This window comes from Drosophila serrata, unplaced genomic scaffold (assembly GCF_035046125.1).
Source record: "Drosophila serrata isolate PLE 108 unplaced genomic scaffold, ASM3504612v1 contig_382, whole genome shotgun sequence".
Lineage (NCBI taxonomy): Eukaryota > Metazoa > Arthropoda > Insecta > Diptera > Drosophilidae > Drosophila > Drosophila serrata.
Genome location: NW_028257280.1, coordinates 4,811,046 through 4,824,817, shown reverse-complemented (window position 1 = coordinate 4,824,817; position 13,772 = coordinate 4,811,046).

Below are 13,772 nucleotides of genomic sequence, written 5' to 3'. Positions count from 1 at the left end.
GTCACAAAAGGCCTCGTCAAAATGGCCAACGAATCCTGCAGGCATTACGGCATTAGTCCTGTTTCTCTTCATGTCCTTGGCGTGCATGAGTGTGAGTGCGTGAATGTCGGGCAAATCGAATTGACATAAATTGACGGTATTTATGTCGCTCTAGATGGAAAAGCAGGCAGATTGTCCAGCCAATAATTTAATGCCCCTGAATTTGCATAGCCATGCGCAAATCAGGCAAATTAAAGTCAGAAAACACATAAAACACAAAGCCAGCTTTTGGGTCTCAGCCAGTTGGATTTCTGAATCGAAATAGCTACCCAAATGGCTTCCGAATTTTATCCAATTTTGTTCACAGGTGCGCGAGTGTCATGCTGAGTTGCCAGTCGGTGAGCATTTGGCTTTAATCAGCAACTCAATTAGTTGAACAAAACCTGCTGAACAATCCCCAGTCAGAACTTGATTTTAAGCGGTTTCTTTTGCCAGACAATCGAATCGAATTGAGTTCTTAAAAGTGAACGATATATGCAGATAATTGAATTGGGCAAAACCAACATAATGGGAAATGTGATTTGCGAGTAGGAAAGGAAACAAGGCTGGAGCATAATTTTTTGGCTCAATTTTCGGGCTCACAGACCAGCAGATGTGATCAATACACAGAGGCAAATAATGCCAATAATTTTATATTCTATAATTAATCAGGCATCATCAATTAGGCAAATGCTAATATTCCCGTGATAATGATAATTTAATGATGTTATTTTAAATATATTTTTCTTAAAGTATTAATTAAAGTACAAAACTTGCTTTCTCAGTTTCTTTTCCAGTGCAGAGCCGAAATAATGAAATATGACACTCACATATGCATGAGAATGCCTGGCACAAGGACGACACATCTTGTGTGTGTCTGCCTCTCTCGGTAGAATGAGGGAAATGCCTCGCATCCTCGACAACCAAGTGTCGGGGAAATTCTCCACAAATGTAAATGAAAAAATTCCAATTTAAATGCTGTTTTTCTAGCTCCGACCATCTGGAGCTGGGTTTATTAGCCAACCAATGATCGAAATTAGCTAGAAAGGGGAAAGGGAATAAAAGAAGCTAAAGGATGATAATCAACCGGTCAATTAATCTCCATGAATGGAGGATGCATTAGCGGGATGAAAGTCTGTTCAAAGACCATCATAATCAATATTAATTAAGTGACCTTTTCCAGCAAAAGCAGCAAGTTTGCCTTAATTAAAAGATAGCCAAGGGGCGACAGGGATGCGAAACTAAACTGAAAACAAATTGAAATTGTGTGCTGGCTACACGCAATTCGATTCGTATCCAATAAATTGTCATTTATGTTTGCCTGCCAATGCAACATGCAAATGGAAAATGCGTATACGACGTGTTGGCCCAGAAAGGAGCAAAAGAGCCATAGCAAACCTGGCTGCCAAGTGACAAATTGGACTATGGCTTCAAGCTTTCTATTCCCATTCCCATTTCATTTGTAAAATTTGATTACCTTGCGGTCGAGTCTCAATGTTTGCCCAAAGGCTTCGATTCTGGACTGAAATCCAGGTGAAATCTGCCGAAGTGCACCTTGCGCTTTTGCAGCATTGTGCAAATAATAAAAGGACACACGAATTGCATTCATGGGATCTATTCCAATATTTACCAAACTTCCCAGAAACTAGAACTGGAACCTTTAGTATTTAATTAGTTTTGTAACGAAAAGCCCAGACCTAACTAAATATTTACAAAAATCAGGTCTGACGAAGACCAAAACACAAACTTTCCCCTTAGATCCCCAAAGGACTATGGTAGACTGCCTCCCCTTTGAGAACACATGTCCAACTTGTAGTTAATTAAGTATACGCACTGAGGCCTACACAATTTAGCATTTGAGCATCGCTCAGTTTCTGCTGACTTTGCATAATTTTCCAGCCACTCTACTTTTTTGCCTTTTTAGTTTTCATTTTCGGTCTGCAAATTGAGCTCTGGTCGTCTGGTAAATATTTCAAGTTAAATATGGCCAGAAGTACTTGTCCTCTCGCCCCATATATGCAAATTACATTCAAAAGGAATTCGGTATATGTTACGAAGTGAGGATGCCAGAAGTTTTCCTATTTAAATATGCGCCGCATCCGTTTGGAAGCTTGTTTTTTTAACTTAATTGGAATTCTAATGTATTTAAACATGTGTGAAGTTATCTTAAGTGAAGTGAAAGGGAGAGCTGAACTAAATGAATGGTTGGCTTCAAAAGCTGTTCATTAAAAATGAAAGAAAGAAAGACCCTAGGAATAAAGTAATGAAAATAACATAAATAAAATTAGCCCAGCAAAAGTTTGTTATTTATTTTTAAGGATGTCTTAATTACCTGGATTCTTTTGTATTACACTCACAGCAAAGCTTGTCAGGGGTCTATTGTTTAATCCTTTAATGACAAACAATAGAAAAAGTTAAACGCAGTTGCTGATGAATGGGTTTTGTTGTTCTTTTTTTCACTCTATTTATAAACAATCATTTAAACTCTTCTTTTATTTGTATATCAATTTCAAGGATTTTCCCGTCGTACAAAAGGAAGTGGAATCTCTCTAACAGTATTAATAATAGGAATAAATAGAAATCTTCTTGGACATCAGTTCCATTGTAAAATACAGATATATATTAAATAATTGAATGTCTAGTTTTAATGAAAACTCTTTAAATAATTCATGAAATCCTAAAAAATGTCTCAGCAAAGAGTTGATGGAAAATATCAACGAAGAAAAATTATCCAACTGGCGAACGAAAACTTTTCAATTTCGAAGGGGGCAGCTGCTGTCAGTGAAAAGTCGAATAACTCTATAAGTTGTGAGAACAAAACGAAACAAATGCTCTAATTAATCTTGAAAGTATTTATAACTTTTGTTTCGGTCTTGTGTTTTCGGTTCTACAATTTCAAACAATTGTAAATAATTAATGCACCATTATACTCAATTACCGAAAAGCCTGCATATAAAATCCCCCAAGGAGAGTAGAAGCGAAAGTCAAAAGTTTCACAACTTGCAGCTGGTGAAGGGAAGTTTTTCGGTTCAAAATGTAGAAAGTCTCCATGGGTCACGCAGAGTAGAAACTAAACTCGGACGGACTTTAAACAGTTCCTCATCCTGCGGTTGGTTGAAACATTAAAGTTGCATTAGAGACACGTCCATATTTTAGAGTTCTCAATTAAACTTTCAAGAGCTGTTGCAGAATGGAGGTGAGAGCACAAAATGAAATAGAGAGGGTTTAGGTCTAGTTCTTTTCTTTTACTTTAAACTTTCAGAAGTTTGAGAAATGTTTTTTATAAACTGTGTTTTCTTTAATATTTAGTTTAATTACCTAAAAAATAAATAATAATTCCAATACAAAATTGAATACAAGCTTCAGATACTTATTTGGTTTTCCTCTTTATCGTAAATCCTTGAATCTTCAACAAATTAACTGTAATAATAATAATAATCCACAAGGGCACCCTCATTTTTTACCCGAAAGCTAACTTCCTTTGTTGATTTTGCATTTTCCTTTGCAGTAAACTTTTCAAGATGAAATATTCGTAGGAGAAAAAGACAAAATGCAAATGCTTTAAGTCACAATTTGGTGTGGCAGGGCAGGCGGGCAATCAACTACAATTTGCATTATTGCAGCTTGGCAACCCGAGCTCAACCCACGCAAATACCGCCAACGGAGCTGCCCTCAAGCCCCAAAAGCAAAACCACAAGCTGCAGCATCAGCAGCAACACCAACAATTGTAACAAAATAAGCAAAAACAAGTGAAGCCATATACAGGACAAACTCAAAGAAGTTGACCAGCTCTCCATTGAAAATAAATTAACATTATTTTTTAAACACGTTTCCTTATATGTAAATCTATATTAATAGATTTTTCAAGGAAGGTTTTCTAAATAAAACTATGTTCTTGTGATTTTCATTTGTTCACTGTACTAAAACTATACTGTTCTTAAGAGGAAAATGTGGGGGCGACGACAACTATGCTACTCATTCCCGGCGACATTGTATAAACAACAATTTTAGCGGATATTAAAAACAATGTTGCTGCTCTCGGGGCAAGAACAGGGGGAGAAAGGGAATGAAAGTGGGGGGAAAAAGGGAACTGAGGAAATGGGGGAAAGCGAAAAGGCGCGGGAACAATGGCAATGGTAAGGTGGCGAGATGACAGCTCCCCTGACTTTTCCGAGGAGGACGTCAAATTTCAAGTCGTGTTTTGTCATTTTCCATTCAACTGTCGTTGGCCGTTTTGTTGGGTTTTTGTTTCGTTTTGTTTGGCGCATTCCCCTCGACTGTTTTGTGGCCCAGTTCGGCGGTATTGGCCCTGATATCATTGTGTTCCTCTTTGGACTCTTGGATTGTGCTCCATTGAACGGCGGCCGGATATCCGCTTGTCGCACTTTAACAGCGGCAGTCTGCCAAATGTCCACCGGATTGTGAACTGCGGAAGTGCCCACTGACTTTCGTCTTTCGTTTCGGGGGCTTAATTAAGCCTTTGAAGCCTTGGCCAGGCACCAATTTGCTTCTCCGTTCCTCCATTCGAGTTGATTAAAATTTCATTTGCACAACATTTCACTAATGCGTCAACAGCGACGGAGGAAGAAGTTTCACAGCTCGATTGAGAGGGTTTCAGCTTGTCTGCTGTTCATTTGATTGAACTCACTGTCTTTGCTTGATTAGATAATGCTTTATACAGTATTTTAATAGATGCCTAGAGAGCCAAATAATTTATTTATTTTAAATGTATTTCTTAAATAAATTCAGCTGAGATTGTGATGTGTTAAGCAGAGCAGAAGGGAATATGAATTTATAATTTATTGATTTGAATACCTTTAAATTCGTTGTACCGATAAAATATTCACTAATTAACCCCTCTGAATAAACCTATTTTGATTCACTTCATGTTGACAATTAGGTGTGAATGGGCTAGCATCAACACCATCAGCATTCCAATCAAATCAATTGCCCAGCTCGTTAATTAAGTACATTTAATTGAAATTTAAATGACTAGAGGTCCCTTAGAGGCCACAGAGATTTGTCTAAATTTGGCAAGGCATTTGGCGCAATTATCTGGCAATGGCATCGCAATGTATTACAGAGGTTTCAGGTGTTTCGCCCAACTAATTGGCACGTGTTATCGCGTGTCTGCGCCCTTCGGTTATCTCAGCTAATCAGGGGCCAAACATCAACCTTTGTTCGGTGTCAGTGACATGGCCGAAGTCAAGTCAAGCCAAGTCACTCAGGCCAAGTCAAATCAAACATTGGCCAAACATTTGTCTATCATTAACTGTTCGGCAATTTGCACCATTTGCCATATAAAGGCCATTGCCGGGGCTGTCACACGCGCGAACCTTATGCGCTTTTGAGTGTGTGCTGGCTGTGGGCTTAATCAAGTTACGACTATAACAAAAGCACATATAAATTATTTAATTAATCCTTTGGGTGTGCTATAGAGTGTGTGCCAAAGTGCCCATGTGTGCGTGCGGGCAATCAATGTCATAAACGCACACCCACATCCAAAGGCAGGTGTGAAACTCTGCCTTTCCCCCCGTGATTGTGATTTCCAATTAATTTTTGTTGCTGCCTGAGAAAAATATGTTGCCTACTTTCTGGGGGTCGATGGCGCAAGATGCTTGTGAGGGGAAAGCCTCGTAGTTGCGGAGGGTTAACTAAGAAAAGATCTTGGGGTTAAGCACATCACTTGGTGAGGGGGTGGGAAATAGGGAAAAGATTGTGTAGGGTTTGAATTGGTTAAGGCAGGGTTAATGAGGCGATGACACTTATATACTTAAAATGCCATTGACTGAATGAATAAGCTGCCATCGATTAACTAATTGTGAGTCCTGGAATTAAGTTATTTAGGGTTTCCACAGCTGTCTACAAGTTTCCTGTTTTTGAATAATATTATTATTTAATAAATTTTTTAGTAAGAAAAGATCTTACTACTAAATAAACTAAGTAAGTTGAGTTAGTAGTAAGAACTTAAATCCATCTATACCTAAGATGAATTTTAGTTTATTTGCGATACAAAATAACCAAACTGTTGAAAAGTTAATTGTAATCAAGTGAATAATTTTCCCACACTAGGTTGAAAATTTAATTTTAAAATCGCAAATTTGTGAACTTCAGATATATATATAACCTCCCTAAATGGTTCATTGCGGAGAGATAAAACCAACAGCACACCTGGTCCTGGTTTCTCCATCCACTAGAGACACTCAGGGATATCCTGGATATTCAGACCCATAAATATTCATTGCCTAGCCAACGGCCTGGGCTTAAATTCGAAACCAAATTGGGCAAAGATGCTTCTGGTGAGAAACTCCCGCTCACTGGTATATCATTGTCTTCCCGGAAAATCCAACAAACCTGGCTGCAACAATACATCTGCAGACAATCCAAGTTCATGCCGACACGCACTAAATCTTTGCTTTCATGTTTGCGTTTTTGTTTGAAATGGACGAAGAAAAACTAAACCCTTGCCAGGCCAACTTTTCCCACATACACTAACACACGAGCCCTACTGGAAAATAGGAGCCCAAAAACTCATATAGTTGTGAACAGAGGGAAAAATTTAAGACAAAAACTATATCACATATTCCATAGTCAAACCCCGCCATTAGAAAATGATTTATAAATCTATGATATATTTTTATCATTCTAAATACTAAATCTAAAAATCATCAGGAAAAATATATATTTTGCGATTTTTGGCCTCGACTTTACGCTTTATCTCAGTGTAGTTTTCAGAACCCAAAAACCTATATTGTAGTGGATATAAATCCCTGCCACATGCCTTTATGCAAAGTTTGGATTAAGTTTTTGGCGAGCAAGGAGTAAAAGCGAGGTCGCTGGCAAGGTCCAATGTGACTGTGTGTGTGTGTGTGTGTGTCGCCCAAGGACCTAGGACCGATGGCAGCAAGGACCAAGGACCGGCTGCTTCTGCATGACTGCCCAAATTTGTAAACAATCAGAGAATGTGTCAACTTATTTTTTGCCAAAACGGTCGAGAAGCGGAGAGAGGCTTTGAACAACAATGGCAACACAATCTGATGCCTGATGCCTTAAGTAAATACATAGTTTGGAATTTGTTTTGTGCGTTTTAGGCCATTGTTGTTGGAAAATTCTTCTTCAGTTCAGTTGGAAAATTCAGTTAAGCCGCTTACCGAAATTCGAGCTAACAATAATAGCATCATAATAGGAAGCGATTTCAACTTTTAAGCGCTAAACGCATTTAAATTGCACAAACACAACAAGTTGACCGAATTTGCATAAGTTCGATGCCTTTATCCTTTATCGAAAGGAGCCAAGGCATGGTGAAATTGGTTTGGCCAAGCGTAAAATAAAGTCCTACTGCTGCTGCACATGCAGGCAATTGATATTGATCCCATTGGCAGGACAATTGTCAGGCGAATAAATTGGATTTTGTATTCTTTGACAAAACGATTTGTCTTCGGACGGCTAACATTTAATTTGGCCCAAAATGTCTGTAAAGTTGTTACCAGACAAAGGCTTTCCGCTGACATGCATCCCTTGGAGATTGGCCCATCTATCGATTGATCTGAGGGCAGACGAGCAAACAATTAGTAAGCCAACACCAGACACAAGTCAGCCACAAAAACAGAGCATCAGCCATCACTATCTCATTTCAAAGCCATTCAAATCAATCGATTGCAACACTTTTATAGTCACCGCAAATAAGCGAATCGAAATCGAGACAGACACAACAATAGCGAAAATTATCGCGGGTAATCATATCTGTTTTTCCATCTGCATTTCCCACCCCTCCGGGAAAAAGATTCTTTAAACAGCATTATTTCAGCTGTACATCTGACGAGCAGATGTGAAAATATCTGCAAGGTTTATGCAGAAGAAATCAATTGGAAACCTATTAATATATAATTAATATAATAATTAATAATTATAATTCTTTCTATATTAAAAATATAACTAATTCGGGTAGTTTTTATAAGTTTCCATTATAAACTAATATATAAGATGGGTGTCTCACTTCTGCAGGTTTGCTTTAAATATAAATATTAAGAGCTCTTATGACAATAATATTATCTTTTGTAAGCAAACGGTTTAGTTTCCAAAATAAATGACCTCAAACGAGAAAATACATTATTCACCTGACAAAACTTTTCCCCTGCAGTTCAAGAGTGGGCTGCACTAATCCTATATGATTTCGATTACCTGGCAGTAAACCTTAAGTCCAAACTAAGTTTAAGCTCATTTTATGGCCAACACTATTTGGAATGGCTTTGTCTGCCCACTAAAGTTTTGCAAATTTCCGAAAAAGTTCCTCTACTTCATGATATTGCACTCGCATAAACTTGAAGCTCCTGAAACGGATGCTGGGCTATAAATAAACTGCCAAATGTGTAAAGTTGCTCCACTCCAAAAGGCAAACAGGACCGACAGCAGGATGACGAAGTGGGAGTGGGTTTTCTGGTTTTGGGGATCTGGGTTCTTGGTGAATATGTTTGTCATTGTTAGAAGCAGCATTGCGGCAACCGATACCGTTGTACTCGCATCAGGAGCACGTGTGTGTGTGTTTCGGGACTTGTCCCCTGTCTCAGCCGCATCCGCATTAACAAAGGATACCCTCGAACAGGACCAAATTTCCCCAGTGACTGACGGACAAATTTAACATTTTGTGTCAAAATGCCGCTGCCAGGAGTCGCAGGAGCCGCATCAGCAGCAATAACAGGACACATTCAATTGCGGCAACCGCAATACAGACACTCAATGGGATAGGGAAATGTGCTGCTCCCTCACGAAATATTTGTACCTCTTCTCAGTGGGATAAGTACAGTATAATGGAATTGATCAAAGAGACTTGCTTTAAAATCTTTCGAGTATTTAAATAGTACATTACTTCCTCTATAAGTATGTAATTAAGGTATTAAAAGTTTATTGTATATAAATAAGTATTAATAAATAAAACTAGAAAGTAAGCTATCTAAGAGAAATCGAAGTTATATCATTGCAGCTTCTTCCTGGTTATTTAGATATTTTTCATTGGTCAGGTGAAATTTTTGGGTCGAAGGGCAATCACTATCACTATCACCATAGATGTGAACAGCGGGGAGGCCGCGAACAGACTGAGGCCAGCTCGGCCGGTAGGGCCTGTATTTATAGTCGCCGAGTAAAGAGAAGAGAGAAAGTGAGAGCGCGGGAGAAATTGATCGCGCTTAATGTGGGGAGAGAGAGATAGAGAGCAAGAGGTGTCTCTGGAGGTATGCAGGTACAGTCTGAGTTAGAGAAGGAAAGAGAAAGAAGGAGAGTCTGTGAAAGAGAGGGGGAGCGGGAGAAAGCTACTTGCTGCCATTACTATATTTTCTTACACTCACAGTTTCCTCTTTCTCTAATGATCTTTCCCTTAAATAAATAAAGAAAACCATGAAAACTAGATTTTCTTTTCATTAAGATTTAATATAATATAAATACATAAGTTTAGGTACATCTTAGTCGCTATATTCAAGCCAAGAATATCCAAGATATTTTGCATATATTGGGAAACAATAAATTTTACAGTAACAACCGAACAGTGTGGGTGTCACTCGATTTGCGTGTTTTGCTGGTGTGTGTGTGCACGTCCAACAGGAGCTGACCTTCGACCCAAGGGGAAAGGGATAAAGCGGGGGGGGGGGATAAATCCAAAGACAAAAGACCCCAAATCGCCAGACTGTGACAGCTGCGAGGCATGGATAACTTAAATGGGTTAAAAGGATATGCTTGTGGATCAGGCTCCATGGCATGACTGTCTCCAACTCCCGTTTTCATAAATAAAAAAAAGGAAAAGAGTAAAAAAAAACGCAAAAGAGGAGTGCAGAAAGGAAAAGCTTATTAAACGCATGAGTTGCCGAAATTGAATTTTCCCAAGAACTATGCCAAATAAGAATTGAATACTTTGCCCACTCCGGAATACCGAATCTTGAAGGATTTGTGGGAATAACTTCAAATGTCGACTTTGGAAAACAATTTACAATTATAATGGTAATCAATTTTGCATTTCTCTTTTGCTTTTCCGCTTTTCCACGTTTTCCATTCCCCCCTTTTGCAATGCAAATTGTTTCCTTCATCAGGCAAAAAGTAATGCTCAAGTATTTTAATGCGCGAACGAGGAGAAAAAAAGCGAAAAGGGAAAACAACATTAGTGACTTGGCAGCAAAAAAAAAGTTTATCCTTGACTAGCTCTTACTTTCTACGGAACAATTTTTTTATTAAAAAGTGAAAGCAAACTTTCGGTGCAAACAATTTTAATAAACATTCACCAAAAATTTAATTATATGCATGGGCATTCTCATGATTACAGGAAATAGAGCCATCCAGCGAGGCGCCAATGTAAACACGGCCAGATGCAAAGTCAAAGATATCCCTACACCCACGAAAAAACACACACTGAGAAAGCTTTAGCCACACGTGCACTGAGGATAAAATTGTAGTGGCAAAGAAAATAATGATTATAAAAATAATTGGACCAGTAAATGTAACCAAAAACCTCAAAGGATTGCGTATATCTATCAGAAGATTCTTTAAGTAGGCTTTGTTTTATTATCTAATATCTAAAGTTGTTCATATATTTATGCAATATTAAATAAATATATTTTTACAAAACACATTCCCAAAAGAAATTATTCTTTAATCAGGAAAAACTTTATCATATTATTATTTTTACCAGTGCTCTCACAGCGGGTGTTGGCCAACAGGAAGCGACCTTAACCCGGCTGCTAAGCTGAAATTTAATATTGGAAGGCAATGAGCCAGCGCGCAATAAAAGCCAAAACCCCAATGGTATTGGGATTGCGGAGTGGCAATGGGAGCGTCGGGTCAAAAGGGAGGGGTGTACTATCGGGGTTATGGGAACTGGGAATGGGGGCATCGTCCTCTCATGTGCCGCATGGTAATGAAGACCCCCCCCCCTCGCTCCCTTCATGCCACCTACTACTAGTCTATTTCAGTGCCTCTTTTGTAGAAGCCAATAAAGTATTGTTGTAGCCAAGATACAACTGCCACACTGAAAGTTATTTATACCTCAAAAGAGTAATAACATTTGAAAGAGTAGCATATCTTTTAAACTTTTTAGAATTTTTTTATTTTTCAAAGCCTTAATATATGTTAATATATTTACATAATTTTTATTTTAATTCTTTGTATTTATTAAATATATATTCAAGTGCATGACTATTGTACCGTCTCGTTGGCCGTCTCTCCATTAGTCGACGAGTCGATCGACAGGCACTCGGGGGTTTATGGAAGGGAAAGGCACTGGAGACGGTGTCGGTAAGCGTTCTGCTCTGTTCTGGGGCTTTGTTACATAATAGGTGAAGTTTTATTGTCGAAAGCTATTAAACTTTTCCCATCAAAAGTGTACGACGCTGCCACATTGGAAAAGGTGTAGAGCATTAAAGTTGCGCCAGTCGGAAAAGTGGGGAAAAGCATCAGAACTTTGGGTAGTTTGGGGGGGATAGAGTATGATGATGCGGTGATGATAAGATGGGGGATTTAAAATTGCACAAATAAACAATCGAACCAAAAACTTCTTGATTGGAGTTGATTAATTTCATAATTAATACGGGATTTTATCCCCCAAGGCATGGCAATTATTGTTATTATTATCTGAGAAATTCTTGCATTGATGGCAAACATATTTAAAGAGAAGGAAAGGGAATTGAAATTGAGATGCAAGCAAAATAATCAGAGAAGATAATATTGTTTTAATTAAATACATAGTACAACATTCAATGCTTAGTCGAATGGCATATATTTACTTTTTAGTTACTATATTAACTAACTAGCTGTAGCTCCCAAACTATTCATAAATGTTGATTTAACTTGGAAATAAACCAACGAATTAATTATTTCCGTTTGTATTAAAGTCTCACAAAAGTTAGTCGAGCGTTATTGTTTCTGTAATAAATTTGTGGCATCATGGCATGACAATAATATTTTAGCCACAATCCTCGGTGGCAGAACTTAACCCAAGGGACTGAAAAACAATTGACTCTTGCGTATGCTTTTCCTTCGGTTGCTTGTTTTTTCGATTCTGTAGCCGATTGTTGGCATTCCACACCATCTTCGATTTGTTTTTCTTTTTTTTCTCTCCAGCGATGCGAGTCGAGGCACGCATTGCGCATAAAATCCTTGCCGCAAAGGGATCGGATTCGGAAAGAGGGGTGATTTTTTTCTTCCTTTTTTATACCCTTCCAGGATATTATAATTTCATTCAGAAGCTTGAAACGCAGTGAAGAAGTCGTTTCCGACCCTATAAATCATATATATTCTTGATCAGCATGAAAAGCCGAATCGATCTAGCAATGTTTAAAAGGAAAAAAAAATTGAGACATTTTTTTCAATTTTTTTGTGTTAAAAATTGTCATTGTCAAGATGTCAAAATTTGACAAAATTTAAATTTTCTTTAATTTTAAAACTTGATATGCAGATTTGTTAGCCATATAAAAACTAGCACAAAACAGCTTCCCGAATTGAAATTAATGAATTTTTGGCTTAGTTATGAGTTTTTTAATTTTCAATTTGTCGGAAAAAATGTCATATAAATTATCGATAAATGTCAACCCAAAGAATGGTATTATAATATCAGTCAGAAGCTGAAAACACAGTGAAGGAGTCGTTTCCGACCCTATAAATCATATATATTCTTGATCAGCATGAAAAGCCGAATCGATCTAGCAATGTTTAAAAGAAAAAAAAAATTAAGAAATTTTTTTCAAATTTTTTGTGTTAAAAATTGTCATTGTCGAGATGTCAAAATTTGACAAAATTTAGATCTCCTTTAATTTTAAAGCTCATTATGCAGATTTTTTAGCCCTATAAAAACTAGCACAGAAAAGTTATCCGAATTGAAATTAATGAATTTTTGGCTTAGTTATGAGCTTTTTAAATTTCAATTTGTCGGAAAAATTGTCATATAAATTATCGATAAATGTCAACCCAAAGAATGGTATTATAATATCAGTCAGAAGCTAAAAACACAGTGAAGGAGTCGTTTCCGACCCTATAAATCATATATATTCTTGATCAGCATGAAAAGCCGAATCGATCTAGCAATGTTTAAAAGAAAAAAAAAATTAAGAAATTTTTTTCAAATTTTTTGTGTTAAAAATTGTCATTTTCAAGATGACAAAATTTGACAAAATTTAAATTTTCTTTAATTTTACAACTTGATATCTAGATTTATTAGCCATATAAAAACTAGCACAAAACAGCTTCCCGAATTGAAATTAATGAATTTTTGGCTTAGTTATGGTAGTTGAAAATCTTTAATTTACCCAACAAATTAGTGTATATGTATATATTTAAAATACCTGTAATACACATACAATACAAGGCCAATGATTTCCAAAAGTCATAAATACTTCTATTTGTACTCAAAGTCTTAATCAAAAAAACACTTAGAAAGAAATTCGACACAATAGTTAACTGAATTGTTTCCAACTTAAGATTAATGCATGGCTTAGTTAGTATCGGTTTCACATTCAAGCCCATGATTTTATGGGACCTGCAAGGGTATGCACACTTCGGGTTCTTAAAGCTAGCTTCCATTCTTGTTCTCTTTATTTTTTTGGAGGACCAGAGACTCCCACAAGAAGCTCCACTTGATTTGGGGCAGCGCACTTGCTACGGGTGCGGTTGATGTCTACATTTTCAGCATGTTGGTTAAGCACTCCGACAAGTTTGCTTGTTTTTCCGCTTTCCCTGTTTTCCGGTTGCAGGGCTTTCGCCATTATTTTGTGCCCTCTGAA